Below are 15,723 nucleotides of genomic sequence, written 5' to 3' on the forward strand. Positions count from 1 at the left end.
CTTGTAACCTAGCAATGAAACAGGAGATACTTTTAGTAGCATTATATATCATTTACGAGGAAGTGAACGTTCCTGAAATACTTTACGATAAACATGGAAGGAATCAACTTTGTACAAAGAATTTTTAGCCGAAAAATGTAAACTTAGAGGTCCGTTATGACTGGCGCATTGGGAGATTTCTACAATACAAACATGATAGTATATTTCAAAGATAATTTCAACATGTAGATCTTAAAAATTACGAAGTGTAAATTGCAAAGTTTAATTTGTAACTCTGGTATTTGTATGTGTTTCTGATACGCCACGAAAAAAAAAAGAATCTTGACGCAGTTCAGATGCAGCTATGTATTTCTGTCATTTCCGACACATACACCCCCGTCCTAGAGCTGCACAAATCAGGATTAAAATTCATTCAATACATTTTCATGCTCCCCATTCACGGATTATACCTGTGTTTATCCCTGTACTACCTAGGACGTACACAGCACACTGTGATCGCGTGTCTGTATGGAGCGGTTTGTAAACACTGCCACAGGGCATGCACAGGTAAACAGTGACCTGATCTTTCAGGGTCACTTATACCTGTACGTCGTCACCGTGTAATAGGAAGCGGCAACGCACAGGTTACAATATAAACACAATTCATGAGCTTGCTTACGGTATACCGGTAACTAATGTATGTTTCATACAAACTCCTTTCCTTGATCCTATATAATACATATAGCTATTTGCACATCCATACTTACTACGGCAAAGGGTAGGTGTTACTTCACACTTTTTCACAGTTCGCTAAACTGCACAAGGACACCTTTTGTATGAAGAATAGTTGGCGTTGCTTTGATCGACCATAGTAAGGGGGTTTAACATGCAGAATGCTATGATAACATACATTATTTACTTCTAAGAACATTAAAAGTATGATTCCCGATACAACAGTGCAAGCGTGTTTGGCCAGTCCGTTGTATCATAATTGAAACTTGGGAATAACACGTGTCTAGCTCGAAGTCTACGCATTTACCAATACTGCACAGTTATATACTAAATGATTATACTAGACGTTTGGCATATATAGTAGGATATAGTAAAGAAGTTCTGTCTTGAAGAGTACATACCATTTGATGTCCAGAGATTTCCCACACAGCGGCAGCAGGAACCTGAGTCCTTTCCGACCTCCTGTCAGTCTGTCGATGTGCTTGATGAGTGAGCTGGTGTTCATATATAGCGACATATGATGACTACAACATATTCTGTATAATGTGTATAATGAAACTTTTCTATTTCAGACGATAACGCATTAACGTCAGATAAGTACATTTTATGGCATGGGATATCTAAAGTATACCTTATCGACAATCACATGTATCATTACTGCATGTAAATTTGTTCATGGAAAAGTCTCAATTAGTGATTTTATACCGATAGGGCAAATCAACGTACTGCAAAACCCCTCATTCATGCCGAAAAATCCATGGTGACGGAACATGTGTGGGGTCTGCATGGGTATGTTGAGTGTTATATTGAACATAAAAACACAAGTGAAATTCTGCAAAAAGTCGTCCTATGAGTGTGCTTTCATTAATACATAATCTAATGGAAAATAGTACTCCCTTCTGCAGTTTAGGACCCCTTTAAAAGTCAATGCCCCCCTTTACAGGTGTCATTTTGGACCTGTTACCAAAAACTTACCGGTGATCGGGAACTGTTACTTCAACAACAGGGGTATTTAGAAGTATTTAGAGGCTACCAGTGTGTTCATTATCACAGTGACTTACGGATGGACCTGCGACATGTGGAAACATGGGTTCTCCCCGGGCCTCAGCTCGTCCCACCCCCGCCGACATTCACACAGGGCGTCCTCAGAGCCGCCATGTTCTTCCGCGTCCGCCATCTTGGATTCGACCTGTACTCAACTTTTAACTGCAATTGTTCTTCTCTGTCTAATTTTTGTTCCTCAAGTTCAAACAAGTCTCTTGGACCAAACAGCTAAGCGAACATTCTGTGTTGACGTTTGGGCAACTTTGCTCTTTTAGAAATGTAAATTTATTTGCTGAGTCACCCACCTCTCAACGACCAAGCTTTGTTTACTAAGCTATGTGACCTTGACACGAGAGATGACGTTACAAAATGGTGGCGAATATTACCTCCAAGCAGACGTATGGGTCCTTTTGTTGCTATACCATAATATTGGTACTCGTTTTAGACGTCTTGCTAGAGGACTACCCTAGCCCTCGCCCAAACACGTTTTATCCAATACAGTTTTCTCTTTCGGTGTAGGCTATGGAAATGATGGATCTAGCCAACCATCGATGTGGTTTGGGTATAGAAGGAGGATAATTTCAGAGAATGGACAATATCGGGTGTATTTGCAGCCATTAGGTACCCAATGTGTTGAGTAATGAAGCTGATTAACGTGGTCGAGGCGCCTCCTCGAGCACGGGACCCCCGTTTTACGTCCCTCCCGGAAGACGACTTCGTGGAATTTAGTCCGGCTACAGCATCCGGTCGTCCTTGGCTAATATTAATATCCCATCCAAGAACTGTCCGGACCGAGAACTTCCGAGATCGAGGGATCAGTTGTATCCAACACGATGAACTAATTGTTTTCACTTATGATTTTCATAATGTGACACAGGTAAACAAATATCCCAGCAGCAGTTTACTTTATTTCATTACACCTCAATACTATGTACAAAATATCAAATCTTTAATAGATGCTCTGTGACAAGATAGAACTGAATAAATTATATAATGTGAGTGTATATGGCTTACACATTTGCTTAACATTGTTCAACAGTTGAATAGATTTTAAATCGGATGTTGACATTCCGTGATATTGTATTGTTGTCTTATAGTTATAAGAATAAGCAGGTACAACATATACCATATTCATCTTTCGTGTTGATAGATTTATAGCTTTTGTGTACATGTACATTCGGTACATTTGTATCAAGGAGGTGAAATATAGGTCTATTGCAACCTCCTTGACTTGTATGTATATCTACCCTGTTTCCTCTCATTATTACATTGAAGAACACAGAAGTAGCTCTATTCAGTGGTAAGATATTTCATATTCTTAACACCTAGTACACCTTGCAACTAGATGACGCTAGCAGTGAAATCCGGCTTCGACACATTTTAGTCGTGGAATCGTCAAAATTACAATATTCATTGCCAAAATATTAAGGAATACTTTAAAAAAAAATAACGGACCAAGTTACAAACTGCTGATTGCGGAAATACACAAGATATCTTAAGTTATATGAATCACAGATGTTTCTTTATTCTTCTGTGCCGTTGTGTTTGTAGTAGTCTCTATGGCCCTGGTTTCCAACGTAAGACTTGGTACGGATCGCCATTCCCAGGAAAGCGCCGCCGACGGTTACCATGGCGATAACTGGCCACACCTGTAAACATAAACATAAACAATCATAGATAAACAACAACAACATACACAAATAGGTTTCATTATAGGTTTTATGGTCCCCTTTCATGTATATTTCAACGAATTAGTGCTGGTAACAAATGCATAAAATTGAACATGTATGGTATTTAAAACATGCGATTATATCCAAGTCCGCTAGATGACGCTCCAGCATTAGCTTTAAGCAGACCATTGCTGTTGTCTACAAAACCATTTATCTTTCTGCTTCTATTATCAACCCAACACCGGCCTTATCATTTTCCTCTAAACCACACGGATACACTTGATGCACGGAATGTAGCAAATGTCGTTATTTTGATAACGTACAAATGTCCTTATCATTTTTACTGTACCAAAGTTCAATTAAGGGGCAAACCCATTCCCGATATCAGCCTACAGCTCTTGACATTAGAATACAGTAAATGTATCAACCTGTTTCCTTTGACCCGTCTCTAAACACTGATTACTTGCGTAAACATTAAGCATTGTGTTACATATATGTTTATTGTGTTACGGGTCGTTCACAGGGCAAGCCTCTTGAACTAGTCCGCACAAGGTTTTTCCTCTGTCAATGTTGGCCAACATTGACTAAAATCCAACACTCTTTGCCATTTCTTGGCCACAAGGGGCTTTAGGTCTAAGACATACAAGTAATTCGTGACATTTAGAATGTAACAAAGACATCACATGTTCTCGTTGACATTTTACTGATTTCAGATTACGTGGAATTATCATGTTTGTCACAGGATTATTTTGTTCTTACACAAAACGTATGGAAATTCGGTCTTTATCTCTGAAATTCCTTGAGCATCTTTCAAACCCCGCAGTGTCGCACCGGTGCCCCCAAGTGCAGTGAGATACCACCTTAAGGTTTTAACAGACTTAAACAAACTACCTCCAAGCTTTCTCCCCTCCCGCGGAGTTTATTGATAACTCTTAACGTGCTTGTATTTGTGGAATGTAGCAATTGTTCACCTTGTTATGTTTCTCCACACAGAAAACACACAGTAAACACTCACCTATCATTTAACGACTGAGTCTAATTATATTTTCTGTGTCATTGCCCCCAACCCTTGTCCTCTCCCGCGTAGTTAATTCTTTAACCTTTGCTTGTAGGTATGTCTATAATCTTTCTATTGTTCACAGTGTAATGTTGTAATCACAGAAAACATCGACTTAACACTGCGATCATTCAGTCAGTCAGATCATATTTTCTGTGTCCCTGCTCCTTAACCCCCCCCCCAACAAAGTTACTTAGACTTAGCGTGTAGGTATCTCTGTAATCTACCTATTGTTGACCTTACAATGTTATCCACCGAGAAAACATCGAGTTGACTCTACTATCATTCACTCAGTCAGATCGTATTTTCTGTGTCACTACACCTTGCCCTTATCCCCTCTAGTAAATTATTAACGCTTGACGTGTTGGTATCTCTGTTATTGTCCACCATGTATCTGCTTTAACACTCTAAAGTCTAGTCATGTTCAAAAGTTTCTGTATCAGTACCCCTAACTCTACTCCTCTGTAGAATGTATTATCTAGATTTGCAAGCATCTCTGATGTCCTTCTCACAGAAAACATACAGTTCACTCTCACCTATCATTAAGCGACTAAGAGTCTTAATTATATTTTCTGTGTCATTAGCCCCAATCCCCTAACTTCTCCTGCAGAGTCCATTGTTAACACTTGACTTGTTGGTATGTGTGGGATAGTTCACAACGTAAAGTGCTTGAACAACTTGGTATTACTTTCTGTATCAGTTACCCCCAACCTTCCTCCGTAGAGTTTATTGTCTTGATGTGTGGGTACTTGTTTTGGCACTTGTTCACATTGTAGTGTTTCTCCACACAGTACACACTCTCCTATCTTTGAACGGCTCAGTCTAATGATATTTTCTGTGTCATTGGCCCCAACCCCTACACTCTCCTGCAGAGTTCATTCTTCAGACTTGACGTGCAGGTATCTTTGGAATCTTTCTATTGTTCACTGTGTAATGTTGTAAACACAGACAACATCGATCATTCACTCAGTCAGATCATATTTTCTGTGTCACTACCTCCAACCTTCTTCTCTCCAGTACATTGTTAACACTTGACGTGTTGGTATCTCTGGGATTGTTTACCATGCAATGTGATCTAACAACTTTGTCTTCGACCCTCAACCCTTCTCATCTGTAGAGTTTATTATCTTGATGTGCATGCACTCTTATACCCCCTTTCCACAAGGACGGCGCTCTCGCCACGCTCTCTCTGCGATCTACAATTTGACACATCGTTCAACGAATGGTATCGAAAATAAACGAATCTTGTTATACTTTGTGTGTTTTGTTGTCTTCTCAATCACACTTTTACGTTTTGTATGATATACCCAGTGTGAAAGAGAAGGTTTCACATATGTTATTTAGGTCGCAGTGAGAGCGCAGCACGATCGCCGTCCTAGTGGAAAGGGGGCCTTAGCAAATGTTCGCCGTTCAATGCTCCGAGTCCTCACAGAAAACAGTTCTCCCTTACCTATCATTGAACGACTTAGTCTAATCATATTTTCTGTGTCATTAGCCACCAACCTTCCCCCTTCCATTAGTCAGAGTACATTGTTAAAACTTGAGGTGTTCGTATCTTTAAGGTTGTTCATCATGTAATGCGCTTTTTAACACTTGGTCAAGTTATATGTTCTGTATAAGTATCCCTAACCATTCTCCTCCTTCGTAGAGTTTATTATCTTGGTATTTGTGGAATTTAGCTTGAAGTTTAGCTTGAAATGTCCTCTACAAAGAAAGCATACATTTCACACTCACCTATCAATAGTGATTGAACGACTCAGTGTAATAACAATGTTTATTGCAAATTCTTGCCCGTGGGCTAATTGATTGCAGATAACATGAGAGATTCAGACAAAGTAAAAAAAAAAACAATATCAAAGGTGTCTACTCTAGTCTAAAACTAGTAAAAGCTAACTCTAGGTCTTTGACTTTGACTTTATTTGGATTGGGACAGTCCTGGGTTAATCATATTTTCTGTGTCATTACCCCCAAGCCCTTCCCTCCCCTACAGAGTTTATTCTTCAGACCTGTCGTGCAGATATCTCTATAATCTTTCTATTGTTCACTGTGTAATGTTGTAAACACAGAAAACATCGAGTTAACGCTGCGGCCATTTAGTCAGTCAGATCATATTTTCCGTCACTACCCCCAACCTTCCACCCCTATTACAAAGTTCGTTCCTTAAGGTCCCCTCTCACTGGAATGTTCTTAGCGCAGAAGACAGTCACACTGCAACAACTCAGTCTAATAATATTTTCTGTGTCACTACCCCCAGATCCCATCACCTCCTGCAGTCTATCCTATAACAATGGGGTATTGGTATGTTCTTGAACGTAGCGTTTCCAACACATAATACAGTTCACAATGCAATTATTTAACTCAGTCTAATCACATTTTCTGTGTCTCTACCCCCCTGCCCTCCTAGGTATATCTGAAATCAATCTATTGTAATTTTCTTAACTCAGAAAACAACGTTCACACTGGTATCATTGAAGAACTCATTGTCTAAATCACATTGTCTGCGTCACTACCCCTAACCCCTCTACCCCCAAGCAGAGTTTATTCTTTGCATCAATAATGGGAGTTGGTATTTCTGGATTCCATCCGACAGTCGGTATCAAACTGTTAACCTTGTAATGTCCTCGACACTAAAAACACGGAGATCAGATTATCGTGGTTCAACGACTCGGTTTAATCATATTTTCCACGTCACTACAACCACCTCTCACCCGTAGAATTATTCTTGACGTGCAGCAGGTATCTTAGAAACATGTCGGACTTAATGTTGGAAACAATGACGAATAAAGCTTTCTTTAACACGAAAGTTCATCTGTAGGTAGTCATTCTATATACCAAAGCTTCATTCATTCATTTTTCATTAATAAAGTTGAATTGTAATTTGTCGAACACAAAACATTGGACCCAAACTGTCTATCGAACTCCACAGAAGCAATGAATGCTTATTCCTTTAAAAGACTTTTGTCAAGTCCATTTTGGTGGGATATTAACGCTAATTCACCTTTATCCGCGAGGTAACCTATATCCGTTGTTTTTACAAAGAGGGCATTTAGGAAAATCATGTCAACGGACAGTTGTTTCAACTTACAATATATTTTCAAAATCTTGCAGTTTCAAACGACCGTCCGTTGTCATGATCCCTAAATACCCTGATTTAAAAACAACGGATATAGGTTACCCCGCGGGTAGATGTGAACTAGCGAACTAGCAAAACAGTTCAACTTTGATCCACTTTTTCTCATTTAATAAACGGCTTGTTGTTATCAAATTTCCTGTACCAAAGTTCAAACTCAGGGCAGTATCTATATTTAGTCTACAGAACATAACATGCAGTCGACATTGTCGCCAGACAAAAATGTACCCTTATCATATTTCTTGTTTAATGGTCGAACCCCGAGGGTCAACTATAGTCTATAACACTATATTTAGAGTACCAAGAGGTACAGATATAGTATCGGTTATCTTGATACGTCTCCAAGAGAAAGTGGTATTTTAAGGATAGAACTTGACACGTAGTTGACATCTAGTCGCCATAGAAAAATTTGGCCTTATCATATTTCTTGATTTATGGGTTAATCACAGGCAATTTGTCAACTGTAGTCTACAACGGTATATTTGGATTTATATGTAGCAAGTATATCGTTTAGGTCCCTTTAGTGTGCTCTTCCTAGAGCCAATAGTAGATATCTCAGTTCGGTGAAGGAGAACCACTGTTGGATCAAGTCTAGCTTTGATATATCCATTCGTCCCTTTAGTTTTCTGTCAAATCGTGTTCTTTTAAAGCATTAAACACACACATAGACACACATACAGAGAGAGAAAGGGAGAGAGAGAGAGAGAAAGAGAGAGAAAGAGATTCAGACAGACAGACAGACACTCATTTGCGCACGCGTACACACAGAGACAGAAAAAAACAACAACAAAGGACCAGGTTCCATTCGCTTAAAAATTTCATTTTCAAGACTTCCAGTAGTACCCACACAAACTGAGGCCGTTTTCCATATAATCATTCTGCTCATGTCCCTGAAAGACAAAATTTTCCCATTTAGGTCCATATATGGTGCTGTCTAGAGACCACTGTTGAGGGACATTATGTTCTCATAAAAATGTACTCTATCCTCCCCCACATAGACTAATAAATGAATCATTTGTGTGGCCTCGTAAAGCCAACCTGCCAGGCTTAATAATTCATAACCATGCCAATAAACGTGAAAATGATGGAAAGATTAAACACAGTACACAAAAGCACACACACTACAATCACACACTGACACGCAATCATAAACAGAGACAATGAGTAACACACAAATCAACAAAGAACACACAGTCATAGTCAAATGAACATATACTAGTTTCCCTTCCCATACATTTCCCCTTCTCATGCCCTTCGTATTCCCGACTGTGTCCTTGTCAAAGTTCCAGCACTATGGGGTAATATTACACCAGCATATGTCAAGTATTCAACTCTGGTTTCTTGGCGCTATGATAAATACTTCCGTGTAACACAAACCCACAGACATGACTCAGACCCCGCCGCACCCACTTTCACTTTTGTAGTTTTGGCACAGCACCAGTAGGATCGTAAGTGAAAGTGACCACTTTAAATTTGGAAAAGCAACGGAAATGTGATACACCAACTAATTTCAAAAGTCAAATATCTCATATATCTTATCTGCTAACCGGTTGTGACAAACATTTCTATAAGTGTGTAACTGAAAAAAAGTGGCTAAGTTTAGATTCTGGCGAGAGTAAGTCTTTAAATGACTAAAGAAATGAAAAGATAAAAAGTACATGTTTTTTCATAAAAAAAGATAACTTTTCTTCTTGTACTTGTACAAGTGACACTAGCGAGGTAGCCATGACTGTAGTTGCAGAAGTGAAACTTGACGGAATCAACATGGAAGTCATGCGTATTGTCAACACACTATCACTATTGTCATTTCTAGTTAGTGCACCTCTTGAATTCAGGAATGAATGACTTGTTGTCTGTGATACCATATTTTGTCACTTCAAGTCTTGTTATTTGTGGTGTCTATTTTCATTCTTCATGAAAATGGAGATGTTGTTTCGTGTCTGTGTGTGTGTTTCTGTTTCCAAATTATTCAAATAAGTCTCTAGTTTGCATAATTGATATGATATGAAAGTAAAAAGCAAAATTCTTCTACGTACATGTAGTACATGGTTGGGTTGTCAACATCGACCTGTGTAAGTTAGTGAAAGATGGAAATAACCTAGCATAGATTATGCAAATGTTAATGTTATTTGCATAATCAAAATATCTAATGGAGATATATGTGGAGAAGGAGACCTCAGCCAACCGTTCACACTTACGCCACATCTTCAGAAAAGACGCTGGAGCCGCATGGTCCCCGTTTAGGAACTTTATTCGAACCGACACACAACAAACATGTTTCGCCGTGTGGCTTCCTCAGTGTTATGGGCTCGAAAATATCTAATGGAGATATGAAGTCTCCGAACTCTTGTTAAGATTCAGCAATCTCTCTTTTGTTACCTATCTTGTTTTTTTATCACTCTTGTCTTTTTCGCTCTAGTTCATTATTTTTGCAGTCTACATTGACTTTATCCATACAATCTACATGTTGTGGCCTTAGAAAGGCATTATATTTCGCCACGGGAGGTCTAATAAAAGTATATGAATGCCTTTAAACTGAAACGTGTTAAAATTACTAATATTTTACTGCACCTACATTGATATCATATCATTAAACTTCGACGCAGGAGGTCCAAAAATGAAATAAAAAATAAGACGTGCCATGCATACAATATTACACTGCATAAATCCTTATATTATTATCATATTTCAACGCAGGAGGTAAATAAGCCTATATGAATACCAGCGAAGGTTAAAGTATTAATAGAGACTATATATACAAGATTTACAACGCACATGGCACACATGTCTAGCCCTGGGAGATTACGTGGACTGAGCGGGTTTTACAAACGACAGGAAACTCTACCCACCAGTGTGGTTTACGAGCTATCCCCCAGCCAAGGTCTCGGCTAGAAATGAGCCAATTTGTCTAGACCATCGCAAGTAAATCTTATGGATAACATCAACGCTCTCGTTAACTTTGAAAAAAAAAAGAAACAATTTTTTTTCATCTACAGAAAAGGTGAACATAAAGATAATTGAAGTGCCAAGATGGGAACACCTTAAGGTAGCAGTCATTGTACTTCATTGCATGATACCCCTTTCCACTAGGACGGCCCCTTTTGCCGCGCTCTCTCTGCGACGTCTTAAATTTGACAGGTCCCTCAATGAATTGTACAGAAAAGGAACGAATCTTTTTACACTTTGTGTGTTTTGTTGTCTTCTAAGTCACACTTGAACATTTTGTATGATATACCCAGTGTGAAAGCGAAGGTTACACATATCCTATGTAGGTCGCAGTGACAGCGCAGCGCAATCGCCGTCTAGTGGAAAGGGGGCCGTACACTCGTGAGGTACCAGTCTACCACACTTGTGTCACTTTGTACGTCTGTTTAATACAGAAATAAAGCACTTGCTGTCTGTGATACTATACACTGCTTCCAGAAAAGAAGTCCAACCCCCCCCCCCCCAAATGCTTAGATAGTAGCTCTCCGCAGTCCATAGAATTGCTAGAATAGTCACTTGTTTTAACTTGTCACCATTGTTACCTATACCAAAGTCTTGTATTTTATGTATGTTTACTAAAATGTATATATTCTGTATGTTTCATGTTGCAACTAGCCCTCGGGCAAGAACTTGCAAAATAAAAACATTATGTTTTGTCACTTTCATTCTTGGTACAACGCTTACGGTGTCTATTTTAAAAATCTATATTTCCAATATTTTTCTTGCCCTCCCGCATCAAATTTAGCGGCTGTAGTGGATGTCATCCATGAAATTTACTTGATGTGGGCCTAGTCGAGTCTGCAGGGCGAACCGATCGATGTGTTTCACCACAACGGCTTCCGGGGAAATGCTGACAAAAGGACATCTATTTCCGTACATGCACCTGGTTTAACGAATGGATTATATACTCCACCATACACACACTAACTCGGTAATGTACAATTTATCAAATAATGGGATTTTTGGGTGCAAATGATTTTTGCCTTGCCGCCAGGCAAGGCTTTACGCCAGCTTTTTTCCATGGATCAATGGACGGACCTTTTAACCCAGCCCTTCCAAAGCCCCTTCCAAAGGCCCTTCTTTCCTTGCCGAGTTTCATGGCTTAGTTAGACAATGGTACATTCCAGACGAGTATTAAAACGCTCTTCTAGACGCATGTTACTGTATGTGGTCCAGCGTAATAAATCTACGCTTTAACTCACCATGTTCATATAAATATATATCACAAATTGCATCAGAAGGAACTTAGTTTGTAATAAAAAATAATGCATATTCATTGTGGGTCAAAAAGTTTTACAAAACCTGTTTAATGTGCCAATAATTCATCTGACATAAATTATGATAATGAGGGGGAGGGGGGCGACATGTGGAACTCGGGATTTTTAAGCGTAGAATCTAGTCTAACTTACCAAAATAACATAAAATACGCGGCAAGGCACAGCTTTTTTAAAAAGATTTCTTGTTTGATGTCATAGTGGCATACAAGTCTCATCACAACTATGGAAATTTATTATGCTTTTATGATATAATTTGCTTTTTGCCATATAATGATGATATCGTACTAACATACCGAGGCAGAATTATGCCCAAAATGACGATTTCTTTCCGATATACTGGCACAAAATTGAATTGATTGATACGGTAATTATGAAATGATAGGATTATTCTTAAATTCCTAGTACATAATTTGCCGTAAATATTATCTCATTAAACTAAAGCATATAATCATGCCACAAATATGTGATGTATTTTTGCATGAAAAATGGTAATTTGTTTCCATTCATTTGTATACCCCAAAATCCATACAAAATTGACACACATTCATGCACAAGTTCATTACATCATACAGATACATAAATCTATATATGAATATCTAAATTTACGGAGAGAAAAAAAAGAAAGCTCACGTGTTTTGTGTACAAGTTCATTACATCATACTAATGCATAAATCTAGATACGAACATCTAAATTTAGTGGGGAAATGATTAGAAAGCTCAGCTTTTTGGTGTAAAAGCTCATTACATCATACAGATGCATAAATCTAAATATGAGTATCTAAAAAAATAATAAAAAGAAAGCTCACCTCGCCTGCTCGCCAAATCTTGGGCCTGCCGTACTTCATAAGTCTGCTGTCCCGCACCAACCGTGGCATTGCTCTCGCTATTTTCATCGGCATGATAGCTGTAGTGGGGCGGGAGAGGAGGCGTCAAGGCCGGGGTAAGGAAGTGGTCGGGTCACGGTGTTACATACAGTAACGCATTTCTCGATAGTGAACTCATTGTTGGGACAACGAAATAACCAAATAAGCAATAGGCGGGCGGGAAAGAACGCGTCAAGGCCGGGGTAGGGAAGTGATCGGGTCACGGTGTAACAGTAAAGGTATTACTCACACGTGGATTCATTCTTGGGACAAAGAAATCGGCCCAAATAACATAAATAATCAATAAGCGGGCGGGAAAGAAGCCGTCAAAACCGGGGTAAGAAAGTGAGGTCAAATAAATCGGCCCAAATAGAAATACCTTACCACAAGACTTGCATGTCTATTGGTTTGTTTGTTTGTTTGTTTGTTTCGATCTCCAATTAGATTTTACAATGATTTTACAATGGTCCTAATCAAGGACGTGCACGTGGTTGTATTGGTCGTACGAACGTCCTACGATCGTAAACCGTGAAAGGCATTCTTGCGATGGTCGTGCATGGGTCGTACGAACTGTATAGCTGCCTTCCTGCCGTAAAGGCTGTTTTAGTTCCTTGTCGGTGATTGGTTTTGTCATAGCCTACTTGAAAATCCTACGACATCCAAGTCGTACGACAACCTACGACGCAATGTGACCTGGTCGTGTAAGGCAAAATCGCATTTTCGATTTAACAGACACGACCGAAGACCAGAGGACCGAAGACAGGGATTCGCACGAGGTTTGTACAACACATGATCCATGACTCTCACAAAGATTCCCGGGCCCTCCATTTGCAGTCCTGAACCTGTACATGTACATGTAAGATGAATGGGCCCGGGCCCCTAGGCCTAGCAAGCCGGCCGGTACAGGTTCTGTGTCAACGTGCGGTACGTGTGCTTCCGTGCCGGCCGGCTTCTAGGCGGAAACTTCACCCTACCACATGGCCTACATGTACTTCTCAACCATGTAGAGACTGCATGCGACTACTAAGTTCAATATTCACGAATAAAGCCACCAATATCGTAGCAGACTAATGATACAGCAATGATAGCCTACGTATGATATACCCCACCCACTCTATTATAAAACACCTTTCGACAATTTCTCCCAATTAAAAAGCAAACAGGTACCAATAGCCATAAACTGTGAGTACAATGCAATTCTGTTATACCACACCTAGTAGCTACGTATTCCCGACAACGTTAATCGCTTCTGGAAGCTTCCAGAACTACCCCATAGATACAACGTGCGCGGTGTTACACTAGATCGTTTCGACACAAAATACGATAATTTTCACAGCTCCAAAATCTAATGTTACACTGTACATATCATACCATCATGTATAACTTACCTGTCGGGTTTCGAACCACTGAAGGACACAGTAAGATATATTTCTCCACCGGTTGTCTCTACTCTGTCTCTCTCTCCGTATTCTTTGTTTGGATTCCGGAAGGGGAACACGTTTTTATGTGAGCGCGCGGTGGTACAGTCAGATCTACATATACGTCAGCAACCTCCGAAATTAGTAATAGTCCTCGTGACGTAGGCGGCCATGGGCGGGCTCTAAGCGGACTCGCACCGCACGTAGGCACCGAGAACTCGCGATGAGTCAACGGGGTTTGTGATGATGATTGTTGGGGTTTTGATGTACATGTACCTTAGGGGTTTTCACGAAATATTGATTTTAATTTCAAAAATGGTATCTAGAACGCACTTCACGTAGTTTTACGAGTATGATCTTTCAGCAAGTTATAGAATACGTAAACGCGAATCTTGTGCTATTTTTTTTTACTTAAAGAAATATTACAGCTGAAGCAAAACTAGATCAAGTTGATAGTTTCTGTTTTCTTTTTGATTACGTATGATTTTATTTGTTTATTTACTTCAGTTCTTTTCAACTATCGATTTCAGCTGTCATCATACTTATCATAATGTAAAACGCGCTGAACTTTTTCAACTGTTTTCTAATAAGCTGAAAAGACAGTTCAGTTCAATAGAATATGGTTGTTTCACGTTTCATCTATATGAAAGATTTATGCTAGATAGACCAGTCAAATCCGGGAGCCAAAAAGATGTCTGGCTTGAAATAAAATTGTCTACAAACAGGTCTATGCGTCCTCGCTTGAATATACATGTACCGTGACTACAAAATGCTCTGAGCTTGCCTTTGAAATACTGCTCTTCGGTCTTCGTCTGAATCACTTGCAAGCCGGTATGTAGTTCCAGTCCTGAATATGCATACTGTAGCTTTGGGGATGTTCTCTTTGAAATAGTACTCTTCAATCTTTGTCTAAATCTTTTCAGCGAGTCGGTCTATGCGTACAGTAGCTCGTTATTTTCTGCGCTTCTCGTTGAAAATAGCACCCTTCAGTCTACGTCTAAATCATTTTGTACGCTCGTTGAGTGTAATGAGATTTACGTCAATGCCACAGTACGACTGCGTTCTGACGTTCGAGATTGTTAAGTATTTTGTAAAATGACTCCTTCTATCGAAACACCTCTGTTTTAGTTTCGCCACAGGCATGTTACAGCGTGACCTGTGAACGAAAACATAGGTCTACCAACTTTGGCACGGTACCAACGAAAAAAAAAAAAAAACAGACAAACTCCTTACCTGGAATAAACGGGAAACTAGACTACAACACGGCAATGGTTTATACCAAAACTGGCCAGCGGGTCACCGTGAACTCAGACTGTACTTCCCCTGTCCTCCGGCAGAAATTCCTATGGCACGAACTTAACGATCCTCCTGCGTTAAGTGTATATCTGTGTATGGTAATGGTCTACGTGAGCAGCTAGCCGGCCTCCCTATCTCAAATTCATGTAACACGCCTGCCTACATAGACACTAAATCAGATCTGTTGCGAGATAGCGAAAAAATATCACTCGAGGCTTGAATGTTAACTTAAGAAATCGAAGATTGTTTATATCATATTGTAATGGTAGAAG

The 15,723-nt window shown here is 39.6% G+C and overlaps 1 long non-coding RNA gene across 1 annotated transcript; it reads right to left on the reverse strand.

Moving 5' to 3' along the window:
* Positions 1-2,643: 2,643 nt before the first annotated feature.
* LOC118410896 lies at positions 2,644-14,277 on the reverse strand. The gene is made up of 3 exons (XR_004830612.1): positions 14,126-14,277; positions 12,681-12,778; positions 2,644-3,404 (listed from the first exon to the last, which is right to left on the reverse strand). It is a non-coding gene; the product is annotated as an uncharacterized LOC118410896 (long non-coding RNA).
* Positions 14,278-15,723: the final 1,446 nt, after the last annotated feature.

The sequence above is a fragment of the Branchiostoma floridae genome, chromosome 3 (assembly GCF_000003815.2).
Source record: "Branchiostoma floridae strain S238N-H82 chromosome 3, Bfl_VNyyK, whole genome shotgun sequence".
Lineage (NCBI taxonomy): Eukaryota > Metazoa > Chordata > Leptocardii > Amphioxiformes > Branchiostomatidae > Branchiostoma > Branchiostoma floridae.